We start from the raw sequence: 24,047 nt of genomic DNA on the forward strand, positions 1-24,047 counted from the left end.
CCGTATCTGGCCGCCCTGTTTGATAATTCTTTTTCAATCTTTATTAGAATTTACGAACGAACAGCAACGCGCCCTGTGGAATTTGTTTACTTTCCATTTGATATTTGTTTACATTCAGTAGTCTGTGGTGCGTGTCTGGTGACAGCGTTGACAGCACACCAAAATGATGTGATCGGATGCAAACTGAAACGGAGCCATTACATCTATAGATGTAGCCGGCCGTCAGAGTGTTAACCGTCAACCACTTTTGAAATTATTAAATCGAACTTGAAACCCAATCAACATAACAATTGCACATGCAATTCCGTGGCTGCTATTTATTTCCCTCTTGCTTAGCATATGCTGCATTCGCCAGACCAACCAACCGGTTACTCTTCCGACCAAACTGCACCATCTATTATAACCGTGACGACGAGGAACATCGCGAAGATCGCGATCACGATCACGATCGCCGGCGCACCAACACGCAGCCAAAACACATCGAGCTAGCCACCAAGACCACTCGACCACTATCACACCCGACTATGCAGGGTGCCATGCCGTTGCGGAGGTTACTGCACTTATGTTTTCGTTGCATTCGTCACCACCGAAACACCCCACCGTCCGCACGGAGGGGGAGACTTAACGAACTTAAGGTCTCCCGGTCCATTCCATTGCCATCCTGCCTGACTAGCGCCTTCCTTTTCGCCATCGCTACGGAGCAACGGCATTCGCGAACCGATGCTAATGATGGTTCATGAAAAGTCCCCGGGAGTCCTAGGTGGGTCGCGCCTTCATCGCGGGAAAGATGAATTTGCATTTCTGTCTATCCGTGTCGTTGCGAAATCGCAACGATTTTATCATGCAAGTGCGATGCTATGCGTAGCTAAATTGTGTGGAAATGCAACAGCTAGCACTTCGCCGATCAAAGGTTCAATTAAAGTGTTAAAATATATTTTTTAAACCACGGATCGCACATTTTTGTTTTTTTAAATCAAATCTTCAAATATTGGGTATTTTTTCACCCAAACATTTAAAAAAGTCTCTTTGAGGATGGAGATTCACACAAAATATGAAGAAATTAGCATTCCTCCGCACTTCTTTCCCAGGTAACCGGCTCGTGTTTAGCATACATAATACCAGTCCCTTCATAGGCCGGCCACATAACCACGAGGAAACAGTTGGCGTGTGTCTATTCGCGCCGTACCATAGCCGGACGAACAATTGCCTTGTCCATTTGTTTCAACGACCTCCTCTCGCCAGCAAACCGTGGAAGCGAAACAAGAAATCCTATTTTAACTGCATAAAGAAATTCCTCAAGAAGCAGCCAGCGCGAAGAACCAGACGCAAACCATCGTCCAAAAACACCTTCACGCCACGTGAGGTTGAGGAAAGGCGGCTGGCGGTGGGCCGCATTGCTCGATGCCGAGCCGTACGTCCCAGAACCAACCCGCCAGACCAACGAAAGGGAACTCGATTTCGATTCGATCCGGACTGGTTTGTGCCCGGTGTTTTTTTTTATATGAATCCTGTGATGCTTCACGAGATCACAATCCTGCTCTATCTCCGCGCGGACAATTTCTCGTCTCCTTGTTGCCTTCTCTCTCGCATCTCGAATCCGTGCCTCATGTTGGCAAGGTTTGCCGGGACGTGCCACTTCCTGGATGGACAAGAGAGCTAATGCCGACGATAGAGCCACGGAAAAGAGAAATACCAAAACTCAGCATAAGTGGAGAACGGTAGGAAAAAAAAGGTGAGCAGAGTGTATGCTGCGCCCCCGGGACGGACGAATCAAAATAAAAGCGAAGAACGAAGCGAGAGAATCAGAATGAACGAGAGAACTAGAAATGGAAGGTAAAGGAAAGGTGCGGTTGTGCAGCCAGCGGCGGTACATAAACATACACATACTTTCATTCATCGTTTATGCTCCGAGTTCTCGGAGAACACCTCACGGAGCATTCAAATGTGCTGCGAAAAGTATCGCCGCGAAACATTCACGGTGCGAAGAGTGACAAAGTGCATTAAAAAACTCAACTTTCGCACCTTTTTCGTTGCGATATTTATTTTTTCCGCATTTGCCTCAAAAACGTTTTAATAAATGTTTCTATGAAATCTATAAATTATTTTGATTTCTTAATGAAATTATAAATTTGAAATTTTGTCGCAATGATTCAGCGCCGCGAAGAATTGCGTAGACCCTTCCTGGCAATCGCTTTCGCGGTATGTGTTGTAGATGCTCTATCGCAGCTCTGATCTGAGCATCACCACCGGCGAGAATGCACTCTCGCGAGAGCATAAAGAATGAGAGCATATACCAGCATAAGGAACCGTAAAAGGGAGTTACCTACTTTGAAACAAATCAAAGATGCATAAACAATAAAATTACCGGTCATAGAGTAAATGAGGGACCGGCTTTCATTTTTTCTGTCGTGGCTTCCTCTTGAGCGACGATATACCTACGAGGATCTCGACCGGGGCCTTATTTGCCACTGTCGTGTACTTCCGTTAGTTGTGTGACATTATTGAGTTAACACTTATATGTGTTAAGATATATTTCTTCCACTACAAATTTGGCAGCAAAATGTTTCAATGTCCGGATCTGCTATCATTCCTTTTGCATATATTATCTTTTGTTAGGACGTTATTTAAATGTCAATATAGAGGTTTTTCTAAAATAGAGACAATATAACTACGATATGAGGTGTAATTTACATAACATGGAAGACCGCCACTTTCGTAAATTCGAAATCACGAAATTAAAATGTCTAAACATGTTAGAAACAAGAAAATATTCTCTCTACATTGACGTTGTAAAGACTTTTTCCACGTTGTAAAAGTATAGTTTCTAGTCGACAAAAAGTCTAATAATAGAATAAAAAATACCTTGACCTTTCGCGCGGTGGAACATCGTGGTAGATTACTACCTGCCGCGTGTGAGTCAAAGGTTCGCTCATTCGACCGGCGGTCTCGACAACGCGCTCAGTCCTAGCACAACCTTCACGCTGTTCGGTTCTTCGAAGTGTGGTGTCTCGTGCCGGCGGTTCTAGTGTTTGTTTCGCATCAAAGCCGGGTCGGCATTTTTACAAAGGGTGGTTTGGCATTGCGCATTGATTTTGGTAAAAGGTAAATGGAAACACCAGCGGAGGCGTCAGAGCCAGATTTAAATGCAATACCGCGTGCCTGCTATTAGCGGCTCGCATTTCCGGCCATCAAGCCACGTGTGTATGTGTGTGCGTGCGTGTGTGCGGTTAGGTGTGCTCTTGCGTGGACCGGGCGTACGTGAAGAATAATTCGGAAATTGACGTTTTTGAACGGCTCGCGTGCGCTCCGACCCGCCGTGAAAGAGAGTGTGTTCGCGGAGGAAAGCGCCGAGATCCGCGGGGTCGCGCATTCGCACGCGTTTGCGTAAGGGCAATTGTATGTGTATCTTTCGGTGTGTTTCCGACTCGTGTATGTGTGCAAAGCTTCTGTTTACCTCGCGTTAAAAAACCCACCGCAAGAAGGTCCAGAGATAAGTGTCCATCCGTACGTTCGTTCGTTCGTTCTTGCGCGAACCATCGCCGGGAATGTACATTAAATTCGTTCAGCAGCACAAGAGGCCGGACTGCATGTGAGAAGCGGTTGTTCGACAGTCCGCGGCACGGCAATAATCCACCAGAAATTTGATCCACCCCTCGGAGTGGAGTTTCTTCTTCCCCGATTCCGAAGAAGACTTGCCTGGCGCGGAGGGCCTCACCTGCCTTCGATTGTTTTGCAGCCTTGTGTCTCGCCTAACCCTGCCCTGAACGTGCTTTAGCCCTCGAGTTGGCGTTTACGTTGCATTTTTTCTTTCCCCCGAGACGCTGCTACCGGCCGGAAACGACCGCTGCATCCCAAACAAGTCTCGGCTGTAGCAAAACGGTCGAAGGAGAAATATTCATTTACGAGAAAAGTAGGCACCGCCAACAGCTGTCAACAACCAGGCAGTGTTGGAGCAGAAACCGGTGTTGTGGTTTTGTGGTTCAAAGGTGAAAAATTTAGTGAGTTCTATCGTTTTTTTTTCTTCCCTTTCCCCAAACAGCAGTAGAAGAAGCATCGAACGTGACGTGACGCAAGTAGCAACGTGCTACTAGTGCCGTTTGTTTTTGTGGTTTAAAGTGATAGTAAAAAATATTTACTCAACCAGTCGGTGGTGGGCGCCCGGAGACCCCCGTTGTGGTGGAAAGTAGTGGTGTGGTGAAGAGGAATATTCACGATCGTAAAACAATCTCCGTCCCGTTACCTAAGGGCTCCGCCGAAAGGGACATTGGCAGAGGCGCGACTTTGCATTAAAAGTTACGGTAAGTTTTCGCGTAAAACGGAAAAGTTTACGTGTTTTTTTTTTGGGGAGAAAATCAGTTTCCTTCTACACACATCACAGTGTGCGGCGAGTGCCATATGCGAATTCCATTCCACCGAATCGTGTTTCGTACTGCATGACGTACCTCGGGCGCCGAGGACAACTCCTACTGGCCAAAAGTTTGCGTAGGAGGCGCGTACCATGTTGGCGTCGTTCACGCAAAACGACGGCATCTTCGGTTCCTCATGGGCAAGAGCTTCCGCAGGGAACAAACCGAACGGTACCCGTTCTCCCACAGCAATGCGTTTAAAAGGGCCACACCAATGGCACCGGGTATGAAACTTTAAACAGCTGTAGATTAAATTTGGCTCCAGTGGCAACTTCTCCGCTGTGTTTGCCCGCCGACCAGCACGGCGTGTTGCCACGCTTCCAACGTCGTTTTTTGGGTCTTTTGCCTTGGAAACTTCTCAACAAGAAACAACAACAACTTCGGCATCGAGCAGTTGGGTGGATGGGCTCGTCTCGTCTGCTGCTAGACATCCACATCCACAGATCAACCCCTCCCCGAACCGGGGAAAGGGGTTGTTACTTTGCACAAACAAGTCACGGACTCGGCGTTACGGATCGGAATAAATTCGAGTGAAAAGTGGTTTATAAGCGGCAGCTGTGAAAAGGTTGGCCATCCTTGAGAGTTTGAGGTTTACTTTCGTAAAAAGGGCGATAAAGTATAGGCGGCCGGTATTTGCGCCGGTTGGTCACCGTCTAACTTCTGCCCGCCTTTGGGATGACTCAGCTCGGAAGTTGGAAGCTCGCTCCCCTCCTTCTTGCGGGATGTCAATTGTGGGCGGGATGACACTCTCTCTATATCTCGCCGACTAAACATTTCAATTAAATTCCATCTTCCAACTCCATACAAAATCGAGTGACTGAAAGGCAGATTTCAATTAGGACTCCATTGCACCGAACCGACGACGGTGGAACCAGTTCGGTGTTGTCCGCTAAAAACGTCCACTCTCCAGAGTCCAGACCAGGTCGATGGTCGAATTTTGCGAAACCGAGCCTTTCGAAGGCCTCATAAACCCTTTTCCCAGTGTCGACGATCTGGTCGCGTTGTGTGTTGGTGAATGAGTTCGATTTGCATACGACCACCAACCGGGGCGACCCTGGTAAAACGGTGAGAAGGGCGGTGTGATTGTTGTGCTCCGCACTTGTACATTGGCATCCCTTCCCCCCCCTGCTACACGTTCACCATATCCTGTTGTTGGCCCTGGGAAAATCGGCCAGACGACGCCACGGCGATACATACACACGCGAGACGCAATTCGGCTGCGAGCTGATTTATATTTTTGCCGTCCATTTTCGTCCCGGTTTCGCCGAGTAAACGGGGCTGGATTCTGGGCCCACTCCAAAATTGACGAGGGATTTGCGCAGCCATCGGGGTTTGCCGTGGAATTGCACTGCACTCGAACGATACCGGCTCGCGGAGAATGGTTTTCGGAAATTGTAGACTTCTCATTTTTCAATCGTAAACGGATTAAACAGATGACATCCGCTGGAGGTTTTGGGTAATTGCCTTCCCCCGGAGCGACGACACCGCTGATATAAAGCACGGCGCAAAGACGTAGGCCCGACATAATCCTAACATGCTCAGTCCTTCTTTAGTCCGTCATCTGTTGTTGGGATTCTGAACAGAACGTTCCCAAACAAATGTTCGCATGGAAACCAGCATATTGTCCTGCCCTCTACCGAGACCACTACGGATGGACCAGCGTTGAGCATGCTCCTTGCCAGGGCCATAAGTTAGCCCTTCCGCCGTCAAGGCCCTATTCGTAATTTTTTCGAACACATTGAGATAAAAATCCTCGATCCACCGGAGAGTGCATTATCAAGTGGCTCCTCGAGCCATGTGGACTAAAACTAAAGAGGTTTCAACCACCGAGGAACACCGAACAAGTCAACCGAGGGACGAGGGACCAAAGCCAAAGCGAAGAGAGGACAGCTTGCGCACGGATAAGAAGACAAGCTGATGATGTCGTTGTCTGGCGCAAGAGTGACTTGTGTCTCGTCCGCGCTCTCCGTTCTGTGGCGATGGATCTGATTTTCGTCCATCCATTTTCGGCTTACGCCGATCGGCTTAGGACGAAAGTCATTGACCCCGACGCGACGGGGCACATTCATGCTTCACCAGCGTCTTGCGAGTTGTCGTTGTGAACTTCTCCGTGGTTTCTATAAATTGTCCCCGTCTCCCTTTCAATTGAACGATTAATTTATTTATTAAATGTAAATTTTCCACCACTTTTGTGCTTGGAAAACTTTACCCCCACCCTCCCCATCGGGGTTAGAGCTGGAGGAAACAGCTGCAATAAATGCTAATAAAATCTACACGACCGTCGCACCCCTGCGCACGGACCCGCACCAACGATTGGGTCGGGCAAGGAGGGATCGATCGGAGCGACGTTGGTGGACATTAATTAAAATGCGCGCGTACCAATGCCGCACATGACACACTCGGTTGGTTGCGCACCCAGCCCCGCCATGGGGCCGCGCCTAAGCCGAAGAATGGTGAATGTCCGCTTTTCAGCGTCAGCGCCACCATCACGGTCTGCTGCGGACGAACCTCCCGAACCGTTGCGTGCCCGAGCGGATTTGTATTAATTCTGCGCTGCAAGAACATCGCATGTAGCTGTAAAAAACCTCTGCGATACGGTACGGCTTGAACACAATTCACTGCACAGCGTCTTGCCCGGCATCTGAAGGGAAAGAACAATAGTCGATAAACTTTGCGCCGTAATTGGGTGTCCATGTTGAGTATGTTGCGCACACGTGCTCCGCAATGGCGACTCCGGATATTGCCAAACGAAATGTTATGTAGCGAAACCTGATTTAATGATGCCAAAAGAGGTATAAAGTTATTGTAAAGTTATTTAACATTCTTCCAAACCTGTTCGAAACTACACCTCCCTGGGGAAAAAGTTGACCGACCTTTGGTGCGTCGACAAAACTCTCTCCACGGGGATGACTCAAGCGCACTCTATCGCCGCACGATCGTCCCACAAGCTGCGTACGCCACGCACATTTATTTTTAGTCCACCTCGCGGACTTGGTGGAAAAATACGACACCGTTCTAGGGTCGCCGGACGGTGGCGAAAGTGTGAGGTTAAACCGCGAGGGAGCGACCCCTGCGAGTCCAGCTCAACTCCGTTCGGCATTAAAGGCACTACGCTTTCGCGCAGACCTAATACACATGCATTCCCGCATAATGGCGAACAGAGGGGGGGACATAAATCATGGTTAGTGGCCTACCGGCGGGAGGTGGATGTAAGTTTGGTTTTTCCACCACGCAACCCCGAGGTGTCCACACACGATGCACGGCCCTCATGACGTGGCCGGCAGATGGTTTGCCAATAACTTCCGCCAGCGGCATTTTTTAAAGACTCCGAGACCCATATAGAAAAGAAAACGGCAAGCAAGGAGTCATTGGAGTTTCCAGTTAAACGCTTTTTATGACCACAACTCGACCGATTTTGAGCCTACCCAAAGGGCATGAGGGTACGTCCACCATTGCTTTGCTGCTGCTCGTAAACATTCACAAAAAACTTCCGGACCTCCCAAACCCGTCACTACCCGTAGCGTCACTTTCCTCCGATCTTATCTCAAATGCGCTTTTCTAGTCACGAGATTGCAATATCGTGTTTGTTATCAGCCGGAAAAATGATGCCACCAATGTGTTGTCCAATCGCTGACATAAACAGATAAGACACACGGTTTGCTCGAGTGTGACGCATTGTCAAAAATATTCGTTAGAGAGCGCCAGATGGTATCAGAAATCATTCCAACATATTTAACCAATACGTTTTCACCTTAATTGAGAAACTAAGAAATAGCAAACTAGCCACAAAATTATGCAGTTTTGATTTTTTATTTTCGTAACTTGTTTGCCTTAAGACTGAATACACTTTTTAACATGATGGGCATCGACTTTTTTCTTCGTCCATTCTTGATGGTGTCAGCGTTATTTATCGCTTCCCAACCACACGGCAGGCAACTTTGGGCGGGAGGGTTTAATAAACAGAAGTAGAAGGAAAAAATCTCACCAGGAAAACCCCTGATAAAGCAACCGCTTACCGCCAGCCAGCCAGGCAGCTCTAGTTCGGAAGAAATTTAATCCACGCAGCTCCACGTCACACGGTCGGGACACGTTCTTTTTTGGAAAGCCACGGAACCTTCCAAAAGTCTTGTTCAGCATGTTCGGCTAGCTGGCGTCCTATCAGCAGAATTTGGCAGCACCCAGCCCTGGGGCCCAACCCGGGCCTGTTTTGACCCGTACAACCTCGCGCTGTCAGCTCCATCCGTCAAAACTTCAAGGCGATTTTCGAGTGGCTGGCAAGACGTTGCCCTGCTCGGGTTGCTTCTAGCTCAGCAGATTTTTTTTTAGCCGCACCATGGGCCAGATACAAATTTGCGTGTCCGATCGCGCCACAAAAAAAAAGCACCGCATTATGGCGCATTTTCGAACGAAATGAAAAGATTTTTCCTTTCGGATCGATCCTACCGATTCCGAGAAAAAGGCACTTCCACTTTGTTGATGAAGCACTGCCCATAGAACCCAAGGGGTACACTTATCATACCGCTTAGCCAGAGCCGAGAGCGGAACAAGATGCACATAAAAATGGAGCATACTTCGCATCTCGGTTTTCGAAAGATCAACGCCCTTTGGCCCCCGGAGCATAACTGCGGCGGTGGCCTCCTAATCGTCCGCATTTTCATCACTTCGCCTTCGCCGAAAGAAACGCAAACATTCCCCTCCTCGACATCTCTGTCATTATGGTAACACTCATTTCGATTATTAATACTTGTCCACGTCCTTCCACGGGCCATTTTCCCCGGGCCGAAAACGCAATCCCGGGTCGCGTAGAAAACGCGTAGAACGATCGTAAACATTTCCATGAACAAATTCTCTCGCCCGTTACGAAATCAGTCACCGTGGCCGGGGTAGCAAATGGGGGGAGAAGTGGTGGGGGGGGGTCTCGAGAACGGCCAATATTTGATGCACGATTATGTGATTCTGTCCCACTCGAGAAAAATACCATTTTTTTTTATTTTCTATGATTTGTGAGCGTAGCCGGAACCGCGTGGGGGAAAACTTTCGGGAAAGTGATTCATGTCGAATGTTAGCCCCTTAAGTCCGCCGACACGAGTCAGAAAGTGGATTGACTCCGGCGTGCAACTGTGCTGGAAACTGTGTTTTCCGCTGAGAGGGGGGAAATAGATTTTCTTTCGAGAAAGAACAAGTTATACTGCGTCGTTCATAAGAGGAGTTTTGCTTGTGCTTCGAATCGAGTTCACAGTCTTATGAACCACGTGAAGGGTGTGTTTGTGTGCTTCCCAGAACCGATCGAATGCAATTATGTATGCTTCGGAGGGCTGGTGCATCAATCCCAACAGGCCTGATGTTGTCATCGTCATCATCGAGGCGTAGTATGTGTGTGTGTGTGTGTGTCTTACAAACTACCGCATTCTTAGTCAACACAAGCCCCCGAGCACACGCGAACGCTGGCTCCGAAGATGCCTTTCGGTCAGATGTTTCTCGTCACAAGATGCTGCTTGTGGTTCGGATGTCGGATGGATTGACTTTTTGGGGTTGCTGCTGCGATCGCGAGCGCGGGGTGTTTGTTCTTTTCCCACAAAACTTCTCGATATCGGTTACAACACAAGATGAATCGATGGCGGTTCGCAGCTGCACGCGAACGATGGATATCAATCAGCGGTCTCAAGAGGCCGGTCGATCGTTTCCATCACCTTGCGCGACCTCACTTGAAACTTTGCGCGTGAAGTGAAGAAAAGGCGCCGTGGAAGGAATCCATCCGCTCAACTTTCGCGCGCTTTGGGGGGTTCCCGTTTTTGGGGCCCAGCAATTTATCATTATCAATAACGTTCTCGTGTCATGTAATGCTCGTAATTCTGTGTGATAAGCAAAGTTTTCCCCCGCTCAAACACTGCTATGGAGTGGGCAAGGAAAATGTTCATGGTTTCAATTTAATCAACACTTATAAGAGTTTTCCCAATTTCTCAGAAGACTCGCAGACAAGTGTGGCTGTTTAATGCATGTTGAATCTGGAACGATTTCCAAAGAGCTATGAAAACAGATTTATCTAAAAGCCCCAGAAATGCTCATTCTTGATTGTTAATTTCCTTGTAAGACCATTTTCTTGTGTGTCATATAAATTCGCCGAACAGCGCCAGGCTGATCAAACAAGATAGGTCAGACAAAAGGCCTGGAAACCAACACGGTACCGAATTCATGACTTTCCTTCTAAACAAGCCTAAACCCACGCACCAAAACCGGAAAACCAAACCGAAGATAAACAACAACCGGCGACCTGCGAGCGGAAAACGGAAGAAATGGGAGGGTAAAAAAGAACACCACCAACGAAAACACTACTGCGCGCAAGAGCGCAAAAAAGGCCCTGCCTCCAAGAAAAGGTGCTTTTCTTCCACTTTACACTTGGCCTCCGTTTCGCAGCCGAACGGAAGAAAGGACACTCGAGTGGAACCGGAAGAAGCTGCCGCTTTGGAGCCGCAATAACCTTCCCTTCCCTCGCCCGGGCACCTCAATTAAAGCCGATGTGGCGGCAAAAATGTTGGCCTTCCTTCGAGCGTGATGCGTAACGGATTGGCACGGCGGGATACGGTTTGGGAGCGGGCCCCGCGTCCTTTGTCTTCCGGGAATGAGTTATGCTTCCATCATAACTGGTGCTCCGTTGTGGGGGGAGGTTCGTTCCGAAACCCGAGGCCGAAGACGTAAAGCAATCTTTGTTCACCGGCGAAAGCATCCTAATCGTTAAGATTAAGGACGCATACTCGTTCGTGTGCACGCGATTATTCCCGCGGCGGACGATAACGCAACCATCAAAGGGCGGCCAGAAAAAGGACTTTCAAATGGAAAGACAAGCACATCCCTGAAGGAACGGAATTTGGACCGAAAATGTGAGCAATATAAATTTAACGTACGTTAAAATGCTTCTCCAAACGGGGCCATCAGTAGGAAAAGCCGGGCGAAAGTGGTCCCTAAAATGTTTGGGTCTAATAGGATCTTGGACAATTCTCGGCGGACCTCCTTTTTTAAACGCGCACGCACGATCAATCTTCATTCGCACCGGGCCGAAAGGGACCTGGGAAGTTGAGACAAAGTAAAATCAGTTCCGCTCGATCCCTCGGCGAGGGAAAACAGCAGCGCTCGCCGGGAAAGGATTCGCCCTCAAACCGTGCCACCATGATGTTGTAAGGTTTCCTTCTTCGTTTCGTTTAACGAAGCAATTCTCTCCCCCAACCGGGAACCCATAACCCTTTTGTGCCGTTGGATATTCCACCCTTTCCTTGTTTTTTTCTCCCTCGCTTTCAATCTCGGTTGATTGATTCTTCGGGGATGCGTTGCGGGAATCAAACCCGTGGAGAACTAGGCACAACGGTGTGTGTGTGTGTAAATGTGTATTGTTGAATATCGGAAGGATGCTGGAAATTGATGAAGCCATCTTGGCTGTGCCTTTTGTCGTGGCCGTCCGAACGGCCCGGGGGTCGCACCGAAGGTCGATGCGTGTTTTCTTTTCCTTTCCGAATGCACCGCACGGAAACGCTCTATGACATGATTGATGCGGTTTTGAGACCACCGCCGCAAAGTGAAACATTCAATTAAACCCCGCCCTGGCCGCATCTCCAGCGAGATTCCTTCATTTTCCCTTCGATTTATCAGTGGGTTTGAAATGGAAATGAAGAGAAAAAAAATATGTGGAAAATGATGATGATGTGATACCTACGAAAGGTAATATTCAAATGAACCACGCTCTTCTGGGAACCACTCAAAGGGTGAGGAATTCTTCTGCTCGCTCCAAATTAGTACCGTCCAAAAACCCCAAAAACGATAGGCAGGAAAAATCATCCCGATAGTGCGTCGGTTGCAAAGAAAACCATCGAAAAGGGTAAGAAAGATCCCCTTCTTCGATGCAGGTTCTTGTTGGGTGTTCATGCCACCTGAAATAAATGGATCCAAGTTCGACCGACAGGCGACTCGTGGCGGTTGTTCAATGCACCTTCATCGGATCGACCGGAAATTGATGGCGGTGATTAGAGGGCGGAATGACACCACCGGCACAATTCCGTACGAGCGTGTGCCGTATGCTGCCACCCAAAGACCGGCAAACCGCGATTTAAATAAACAACACAAAACGTTGTTTTCTTTCGAGTGGTACAATGTTAGAAGGGACGAAGAAGACAAGAAGGCTGTTAGAACGGAGGGAAACTAGGGGCTGCACATTGAGATGGGGGAGATTGTTCACTTCCGCGGAATGGGAGGAGGGGGGTGTTTGAGGGGAGCGTGCCCGTGGGCAGCATGGGTATGTTTTTGTGCCACGTATTAGGTTATATTTTGTACGGCTAATTGGTTTGAGACATATTTTAACTGATGTTATCTTTTTTATCGTTCGAATACATTACAAGAGCATTCGCTTTTTCCCTTTCTTTCGATCCTCTCATGCGCTCGATATTACATTTGAGGAGAGTTAATCTATATACTTTTGTTTCATACTTTTTACTCAAAACAAAAAATTGTTAACTTCATTCCTTCGATGATATTTGCTTGTCATATTACTTCGTTCTTGTTTTATTGATATCTCTGGATATTTTCTTTTTTCAATTCGTTGATCTTTTCATTTTTCCCAATTAACTCCGGCAAACATTCACCATCGGGACCCATCTGGGCCATGTGTGGATGCTATTAAATTTAAAATAATATGCATCCCTGATTGAAACAACCCGTGATCGGACCAGAGCATAAAGCATTTCTTTCTTTCTACTTTTTTACGGCCTTTATGTCTTGCACACGCACAGCATTCATTCATCAACGGAGAGCCTCATGTGAAATCGAGACTGTTATTCTTTGCATTTCTTGCCACACATTTCATGCCGCTTCCTGCCGCCTTGGGTTTGCATTTTCCTGCGTCTCGCAGACAGTTCATTGCTTCAACTCAATCTTCGTACGGATCCATAAGAAACCGCCATGAAGCGAAGCTTGTTGGAGATGGCTGAAATAAATAAATAAATAATATCTGTGACAAGCATGCTTATAGCAACTGTGCAAGCACGTTGCACAACATGATCGGCATGGATGATCATGTGCGATAGCTGCTAACGACATGGCGGGATTAAACGAGGCTCTGTGTGTTATGTGTGTATGCATATTTTAGAAAGATAAAATTGCTGTCTTTACCGAGTTTTTTTTCCGCGGTTGGAGAGTGCTGCTAATGCCATAACGTTGATTTTATTTTTTCAAGAAGAAACCAGAGTCGGTTTCAACCAACTGGAAATGTCTAAAAATAAGAGAGTTTATGATTACCCTTTTCCGAGTTCAAATTGGATTCGATTATAGAATTAATTTCTTGTAAACAACATTAGGATGAAGAAGCTACCACCATCAAACCCAATAGGAAACTGATTACCTCATGGTGATTATACATCCATCTACTCGTAAATTAATCCATTTAAATCAACTGTTAACAAATAACCAACTCACGGTAGCGTTCCAGATTTGCGCTGACCCCACCCGAATGCTCACGGAGCGCCATGCCTTTCAAATGATGCCATTAGTTTTATTATCCTTGCCCCAAAACACCCTCCCGCGGCCGGGCGGTTTACCAGAGGCCACCCGATTGCGAGCTTGTTAGACTTCCGCTCAAACAAACGTCAACATTATCATACCAAAGGGAAGTAGAAATAATGGAAAACGGGGCCCACTTTGGGGCGCACTATCCACCGGGAGAGAGAACACTAGTCTAAGGGGGCCCGGCTGCGATTAACGACAAACGGTGCTCGATTTGAAGTACGATATTCAAATGATTCAGTTGGCTTGGAGGCGGGCTTTGCGAGCAGACCCGACGGAAGGAGAGTAGACCTCAGACACAAAACCGTAAAGCGATCCGAGGTTCTCCATGTCGAATCGTAGGTAAAAGCGCATTATTGCGCATACAAATTGATTTGTCATCGATGCGACCAAAGAATGGTATGTTCGCATGAGTTATTCGAGTTCAAATTGAATATTCATGTCGCCCGGGAGCTCCATCCACCACCGCTGGGAGGGATGAAGTGACGCTCCCGGGTGAGGCTAAATCTGGGCATAATGGGGCACTATCGATTATGCACCAGCACTCGTAGCATTTCCAGCACACCAGAACTATTCCCGCTCTCCAGCGAATAAAACGCCCCGGATGGAAATGGAGCACATTTTGAATAGGTAGGGCCACCTTTTTTGCCGGAGTTTTCTCTCTCGTGACGGAAATCGGCAAATACCGGCGTGTTGACAGCGGGCAATGACTAGGTCTGGGAGGAAATTGATTAATTACGATTATGAAGTACCACCCAGAAGTGGTCCCGGGGGAGTTTGTCGTGCAACCGCGATCGAACGTAAATCATCGGGAGGAAATATTCCAAGAATTTCAACAAATTCGAACATTCGTACAACCTTCGATCTATGCATCGTCTTGCAAGGTTTCCGGAAAAGTCGTAATCCGCTTGGGTAATGGACCATAAATCTCGGGACGGCGAGTGTGTGAAACGTTCTTCTTCATTTACGCTCGATCATAACAGACTTAAGTATTTTTCCAATCGCCAGCAACCGCGTCCCGGGGAAAGCCAAACGGAGGGTGCGAATCCATCCCAAAATGGAGGGCATCCAGCTTAAAAATATAGCCCCATTGATGGTAATCGTAAAATCGAGCTGCTGAGAATCCTTCCACCCGCTCGGGCACGGGTAATGTTTTATGATCTCATGCTGGCGAGCACAATGGATCGCGCCTGGTTTCCGCGAAGCAAGTTCTGCCTGGCCTTCTCCTGCTAGCGGGCGGTTTGTCTTGTCGGCTTGTAGGTTGTTAAAATTCCAACCCGAAGATTACTGACCGCCAGCTAATTTCTTCATTAGAAGCCCTTTCAACAAAACCTCGGCCCTAACCGGTCAGAGCAGAGGAGCAAGCAAAGCTGATATTGGAACTGATCTTTGATTTGGATTTTTCTTTCCGTCCTCCAGTGGACCAACGAGCTGAGCATCTTTCTCGATCCCCCCCAGCGTGTTGAAGCCCACGCTATGAAAAGAAAGCATTATTTTTACTGCGATTTTCAGCGATAATATTTCTTTCTTCATAATGCCTTTTGGCTCCTTTCCATGCGCGCGCCAAGTGCTGGCGGGTGGTTCGCACGCGTAATGCGTAGCGCACCGCGGGGCCAACATAAACACCACACCGTACCGATTCCAAAGGAATATGGAGAAGCTTTGCCCTGTGGAGATGGTTTCCGTGCAGACTGAGTGAGAAGTTTAATTAAATTTTTACTACACTCCACACAAACGGCCGTTTTGTGGGCAACTAAGACCCGGCCTTATCGCACCCGGAGGATCCTCATCGTGTTCCGTAATGGCCGGAGGGGAGGAACGAGATAAAAAACACACTCACACACAAACTAAAAGGGCAATAAGTTGGGGAGGGGAGGTGCTTTTTCCACTTGCTTCGATTCCTCCAGAACAGCAACCTCATCTACATCATCTTCGCTTCTGTAATGAACTGTGTCGAAAGATCTGCGGTGCGTGATATGCTCAGAGCGTTCGATTGTTTTTCACAATGTTTCAAGCTTTAACCATTTCCATTCGAGATGCTTTGAGAGCATAAGAGAATTAAAAATAACACAAGATGGAAGGGGAAGACCTGGAAGCGGAGCGATAAGCTATTCGTTTATCCTGACCAAACATTGCACCGTAAAGAAGCTCATGTTGCTAGTTGAACCCACAAGCAAATCTACAAAACCGTTTTTAGTGTAGCTGAAAAGACGTAAAACTGGTCCAGCGATAGGTTAACTGAAAGTAGATTTGAGGAACAAGTATGAAATGGGTATTTTTCGAATGACTTTCATTTATAAAACATTTAAAAAGCAAACATGTGGTTTTAAGGTAATATTGGCCAATCAAATTGTAATTATTTATTTGCTGCAAATGAGCTGAAACAGTTAACAATTTAAAAGCTATAATTGGTATCATTCTTATTTTTATTTTAACTCATTAGTTCCTTTTAACCATCCAGTTAAAATGGCTTTCTTTTCATTTAGATACGATAATATGAGACATGAATATATGATATGAGAATATGAACCATGTTTTCGTTTTCAAGACCCTTTTCCATATCTAATATGACTTGGTTTATGTTGCACGTGTGGGTTCAATGTGATGGAGCACATACATTTATCAATACGTGCCGTAAGCAACCTCGCCCTTCTTCATCTAAACACACTTTATCGGTTCACTGTTTGTCGGATTAAATAACCCTTTGCATCCCATTCAGCTTTCATCAGTTGATGGGCAGCCCGTCCGAAAGCATCGATCGATAGCATAATCATGGCGTTACGTTACCCCTGGGCCCGCGGGCCGATTGATAAAAGGTCAAAAAGGCGTACGCATCGGAGAAGCGACCTTATCGTCCCGGTAGCATCTTCCCTTTGCTCTAACCCATTTAGGCCATCGTTTCGGTAACGTTGAGTAATGAGTAAAATAAACGTCATCATATTCGGTACGAATTTATACGATGATGAAATTGAAGGTAACGAACCATTTCTAACGGTTGGTTGCGATGCACGGAACGGAACCAGAATATGGCCAAGACGAAACGAAAAGCCGATCTCGGAAGGTGAAATCCTAAGCTGCCGATTCCACGCTGGGGCAGATGGTTATCTTTATGTTTTCGCCCTCTCCCCCTGGCATTATAGTGGCATCTTTTGATGTGGCCTCAAATTGTATTACACTCGGGATGCGATGGTGGTGTTTTTTGCCTCCCGTTAGTGCACATCAAACAGAACGCGATTGTGTTACAGCGTGCTTCGCTTTCTCCGGCCGACTGTGGTGAGATGAGCAGCGCCACTTGAGCTAACTTGAAGCCAGGTGAAGCTTGGCGAGATGAATTAAATTTCCTCCACCTGAAGGAGAGGAGAGTCTTCCATTCCGGCGGATCCAGTTTCATGAAGAGCTCGGAATTTGCATCCGGTGCAACGAAGCTTCAATCATCGGTGTTCGAGTTCCCCGTTTTGGTCGCACCAAAGCATGCGCCGTGTGTGTGTTTCGTACGACATAATTTCTTTCGCTTGGGCTGGGGTGAAATGCGCTCGAGACGCTGGTGGTGGTCGTAACCATCGAGCACTTTACGAGGCCCAAAGATGGATTTAATGACAATCGTCAAGCGACACTCTCTCGGCTCTTGGTGCCAGCCCCGTTTTTCCACCAACAAAATAGGCCAAATGTGGAGTTGACGGTTGAAGATTAATTGGGCCGTAAAGGGCATAAACACGCCACGGGGGAGATTGTGGGAGGGGGAGTAAGGATGGAGACGGGTTCGCTCGGATTGAGCAATAAATTTTCCGCCAGACTATGGAAAAATGATGACATCACAATGGAGATTGTCGCCAGCGACGGAAGACGGAGTCTCCACTTCCTAACTCGACTCCGGAGGAGAACTCAGGAACAATCATGAAACATCCGACCACGAGCTCGTAAAGCAACTGTTGATGGGCTCTCCACCGTCGTGGTCTAGTTTAAAATGCAATCAATATTGTTCATCTTCTACTTCCGTCGCCGACCTCACCGGTTTTTATTCTTTTCATTTATGTGTCAGCAAATTATGGGTGTGTCACCGGGGAACTTACCAGCTACTAAAACCCAGAAGTAGATTAAGTTATGGTAAATTTAACTCCGATGGGTAAACGACTAGTGAACCATTCAAATTGCCTTTCCTTTGATGGATGCCTTTCGCGTGTTCTAAATATACGTTTTATCGCATGATTTGTTTTCCTACTGCACAGATGATTTGCGAGCACTTTTCCACGAGATTGAAGGCGCTCATCATCAGAGGCCATCGCTAGATCCGAACGCGTTCCCTAGCGAATTTTACTCCCACCGGTCGAGACTAATGAATAACCCATCTGGATTGCATCATCCAGCCGTCCACGGAAAATCGCTTGGCACGCATTGACCAGCTCACCGTCATCCCGGGTTCCTTCCCGGGGGCAGTGCCAAAGTATCCAATTTTAGAATTTTGGATCTCGAAACGAAAAGCGGAAATTAACGACCGCCGAACGCACTCTCGATCGAGATATCATCGGGGTTGACCTACAATCGTTTAGTTTCGTGTTGCGTTTGGGAAGGTTACCTACATTTAGATTGATCTCCCGCCCGGGGACATCATCGATGGAATAATGGCTGGGAATCGTATTTCCTGTGTGATTTGTTGTTTGGGTGAAATCCACTGCAGGAGATTTATTCCGTGCTTTGAATCTGACAAATTTGGAAGGTGAACAACGTTTAACGTTTACATTAAAAAAAATAGACAAACTTTAATGACTTTTCCTGCAAAAACGGAAAACGCTAGCAACTTTCTATTAAAAGCCAAATAAAGAGTAGCATTTCTTTTAAATTTAGAACAAGAACGAGAACTGTATCATGTAAATTGAATCCGCCGTGGTCAAAACATAAAACCATATACGTTTGATTGTGTGTTAAAACATCAAACAAAGATTATTTGTAACCAGACGGCGAGAAGTGGTATAAAAACCCTGGTACTTTATGTTGCTTTTGAAGCTTGTAACAATATATTTAAAATGTTTTGGGGTCCCTCAGCTTCCATAGAACACCATATCGTGGCTTAAAACCATCGAGAAGGATTTGCTCAAAGTCTCTGTTCTTCTTGTCAAGAAGTCTCTGTTCTTTGGGGGAATAGAGATGTGTAGAGTGTACAGTGCTTTCCGGAATTAAGAAACTTTATCAGAAAACATCATAAAGAGTTCGATCCAGTAGTATGGACAACGTTCTTATGCCTCTCAATATCTCAAAAAAATATTTACAACACATAAAGGTAAGGGACCTATTCCAACATTTTCAAGTCCAAACGGAGTATCATGAATGCCTCACAACAACTTAAAAACATCGTTACACAATTGGTTTTGTCGGCTATGGCTAAAGTTTCGGCAAAGGGCCGTAAGGCCGGCTTACTGACCGTCGGAATATTTTTTTACTTAAAAGATGTAACTTCAAAATAAAATTTACTTCATTCCATTAGCTTGGTTAATTTCTCACTTATCACCGATGAAAATTTGTCTATTTTTTCCAATTTTTTCCAATGCAAACATCATTTCCCAAAGTATAGACGGTATAAACTGTGGAATCTCTCTTCCCTACACTTTCGTTCACAAGTTTCTGCAAAGCGTTCACAATATCCGATGAGTTGGCATCCGGAACCCCACGAGGCGGGGATTCAGGTGGCCAACTCCGACGCCATCAGTTCGATCAAATTACACCCAACTCCGAAACGCGCCGAATAAACTGCATCGACTTCAAAATCGTCCATCAACCCACGAACCAAACACACCGCGGCGATGGAAAATGGGCGTCGATTAAATTTAGAACATTAAACCAAACGCAACCACGGCCCGCCTCGCGGTCGGGCGCCGGGTTGCGCCACCGAGAGCACGCCTGACCACACCAGGCCACCACCACCACCACAAACGCACACGACGCGAAAACGCAAATGGTGCGGCGTCATGCATTGATTTATTTTCGAATACAAAGATGAATGCGCCCGGCGATGGTCGTCGCGATCGTCCTCGGTCGTCGCGAGTCTGTAGGCCGCCTTAGCAACTCCCGACGCTGTTGATACCCCCCCAGAATGTCGCGATGCATTCCGGCCGGCATCGAGGAACGGGGCGAGAGAACCGATCGGCATCGGCATCAGCATCATCATCACCGTACCGGCATCATCTGGCTCACGACACACAAACTGCTGAGGCTTTTCTTGAGTTGCATCCCAAAGATCGCTGAGCGCCGGGTGATCGCTCTTTTCGCCCGTACCCAAACGAGCTGCAAAACGCTCCCTCTTCCTTCGCACACTCTACGGAACGGCGTGTAGTATATTTAGAACTCGCACAGAAGCGCGATCGCTTCACGGAGTGCCAGTTGCGCCCGATGCACATGCACACCGAACGCCGGGGTGCAATGTACGCCACCGTAAAGAGTGCAACTAGCACCGGTCAAACCTGCACTTTGTATGGGAGAAATTAATTCAACTGGACACGCCGTCAAGCTGCTCTTCTTCGTCGCCGAACAAGGAAGCGACAACGCTACGTGCGATTAAACTTTTTCCACAGATAATTTAATTGGGCAAAATGTTTGCGCTCCCCGGGAACGTCATAATAACAGAACGATTTTCGGGGAAGCGTTGATCTTCTTCGAGGAGGGGACGAATCGTTGACCTTTTGCGATCCGAGGGCAAGATTATCTCCCGCAAGACTCGTCTGTCCGGTTGGACAAATCGTGGATTTAGTTGTTTGTTTCATGTGGCATAACGAATTGCCAGTTAATTGAATGAAATTTCATTTACTTGTTTTCTTTACCCAACACTCGCCAACGCCTAGGAAAAAGAAAAAAAAACTGTTATCGGCGTACATTCCACTCACTCTTGGAATATATTTCGCATTAAGAAATAACAGATTAAATTTCTCAATTTTGTCGCCATTTTACTGTAAAATCTCCGTTTTGCCAATATAGAAATCCTTGATTGTGACATCATTTGGTTTCAATTTTTCCCATAAAGACATACAAAATTATTAAAAGCTGTGGTGAACTGTTTCTTGGCGGCACATGAATAAAGTAAATTGACGAGAGCTGTCGGTTATCAAATTCTTGAACATATTTATGAATTAGCTTGTTTGATTTCGTTTTCTTTTACTAATTAACTTTCAAAGAAAATTAACTGCAATCAACATTACTGTTCCTATTCAGATGTGTTTCAAGTGGCCTATGACATTTTTTTTATATTTACCATACCTATTAAGACCGAAAACAAGTGTTCGTATAAAATACCTCTCCGTTACGTACAGTGATATAACACTTGATATGAGCTATCGACCCTTTTCCCACAATCCAGTAGAGAGCGTGGAAATGAAATTATCTTCCTAATGAAACCTTTCCTTTCGAGCATCCTTTCGGGCGGGAAAAGTTGCTCCCATCCTCGACACGACATGCGCTGTAAAAGACACCGGCACTTGTGAAGCACGGTCGATCCTAGAAACTTCCTGTGCATTAGCGGCGACAGTTTTGTGTGACCTTTTTGTGGATAACTGGATTAAAACAGTGGCGCCGGCGTTCTCTTCTGTCCGCATCCCTGGCGTCTGATGGTACTTTCTTCTGTTTGGATCGATTCCAGCGCGGGTTTGATTGACAAATGGTACATCGTATTACTTCGAGCAGTGTGAGTCAACCCAGCGGAGAAGAAATGAAAACTATTGGTGATGTACACCCAGCCAGACAGACACGCCATGTGGTATCTGCACGAACACTTGTTCGCACCGGGACTTTATCATCCCTCCAGCGACGCCATCCGGAGTCCTTTGTCATCCAGGGCGTGTACGCAACAGGCCCGCGCGGAATTTTCCATTTCCACCCCCGGCACGACATCAATGTAATTGAATCCGCTTTCGGGTGATGTATGCGATCATTGAATTGAGCTGCACGTCAGCATGCAACCAAGTAGCGCCCGCGCCCGCAACAACAAATGGAACGCATAAATCATTCGCCATGTTTGCACCCAAGGCCCGCTGCATTCGGTCGGCGGTCGCAGTAGGCGTGTTTCGTTTCACATGAAATTTTAATTAGGACAACAATATTTATGGTGCCCTATTTGCCATCCGGATAAAGACACATCTCGTTCGGCTCGTACGCTTCGCCCCGGATTCCGTGGCCGCCCGAGGATCAACCCTCGGGACAATGGCCCGTATGGTTGGCTCTCGTGCGGGCACTAAATAAAGCCATTAAAATCGTCCAACGTTAGTGTTCCGCAACCGCCACGGGGTGCTGCGTCCGCCAATGGGCTGGGGTGGAAAAAATCTCTCCGATTAGAAGTTGACCTCCTGACGGAATGTAGCCGTCGGACCAAGGGACGTGTTAATTTGGGAAAAAATTCCAACCGTCTTCGTTTGGTCGCTGGCACACAGATGCTAATGTGCGCGGACGAGATCAGCGTTCCTACGATAAGGGCGCCGATCGTGAGCGCGAAGCTGATCATCGAAAAAAGAAACAACAACCGTTCGATCGGTTTCGTTCAACGGGAAGCAAACTTAAAGGCCAACGTTTTACGTGATGTTTGTCTGAGATCAAAAGTTGACCACAATTTGGCCTGATTAGCACGGGCAGCAGCTGGTCGTGTACTTGGAAAGGAAGTTGACCGCCTATTGAACAATTCACTGAACCTAATCTCCCCCGAACGGGAAAACACAAATACACGATTGAATCACATTTTCCGTTACGAAAAGAATATAGATTGTGTGTACACTTTGCGTCCTATCAAAAGTGAACCAAATTCTTACGGCATGACTCGCAGACGGAGCTATTTTTACGCACATTACGACGCTGGTTTTGCCTACGGTAGCGTCATCATCATCAGCCGGCGGATCGCATTATCAAAGCGACCTTCAAACTCGTGGCCACACACCGCGGGGCACGAGATGTCGGATGATTTGTGTGTTGTGGTCCGCTTCCCAAAGTGATTTTCCTTCGGAAACTGTCTCATCTGTTGGCTAGACTTTGTATTTCATTTTTTCAAATAAGCAACACTGTTTTGCTATGATGGCTTCAGTTTGTCTCGCAAAAAAGGAGAATACTTCCGCTATCGAAGGTTAATTAGGAACGCGTCACAGTGGTTAATACCAGGAAAAAAATAGAAATTAAACTGAAGGTTTATGCCATAGTCTATTGTTTTCGAACGAAATACTTCACAGACAAACTAAATAGGTTTATACACAATTTATAGTAGTTTACAAGCAAAACAATATTCTAATTGTTGTTAAAGAACAGCAAGTTGAAAGCTGTAAAAGAACAGAAAGATTTGAACATCTTTAGTTGGAGTTTGAAAATAGTTTTACATCACGCATCTTATGATTCTGTTTTTTGTTCAACTGAAAATATGAGGAATATATTCTAAACAAACTTTTAAATTGTCATTAATAACTAGGAAGGCTGGAAAAACTTTATAGAAGTGAAGCCCATACAATTTGTATATAATAGCTTATTCTATTGAGTGAACTTAAAGGTTGATTTTATAATTTTATTTGGCACATAAAAAGTTCTTAAAAAGGCGAAAGTACGTCATAAAGCACATAACTTACTTGTGTAAAGTTCACGTAACTTTTCACGTGTCTGAATTAACAACTTGTAGAAACAATTTGGTTTGCCTTATCGTCACGGTAAAACGAGCTGTGAATTTTCTTTCAATTTATCTTTCAACCTGCCCCGCAGCGATGGGATAAGCTAAACCATACCAGACTGATAACAATCGAATTTGATTCATCTTTAACACATTTTCCAATAATCCGAACCCTTCCATATGCTTTCGGATGCGAGTGCGTAGGTGACTGCAGCCATCACCAGACAAAGGAATGTGGCATGAGAAGCAAAAAGAAAACCCACGACGGGCGTCGCTTCAGGTCCGGTTTGTGGAAGCGTTATTGCATCCTTGCTTGTTTTTTACAAGCACCGTTGATGATGATACCGAACCCTCTACGGATTCCATTACAGCCCCTTTTTTTTACTATACACCACCACCGCCCTAGTGGCGAACGAGCTCAGCCCCAAAACTCCTAAACCCTTTTTTTATTAGCTCAAAATAACTGGCAGCACGGAAAGGAC

The sequence above is a fragment of the Anopheles coustani genome, chromosome 2, assembly GCF_943734705.1.
Source record: "Anopheles coustani chromosome 2, idAnoCousDA_361_x.2, whole genome shotgun sequence".
Lineage (NCBI taxonomy): Eukaryota > Metazoa > Arthropoda > Insecta > Diptera > Culicidae > Anopheles > Anopheles coustani.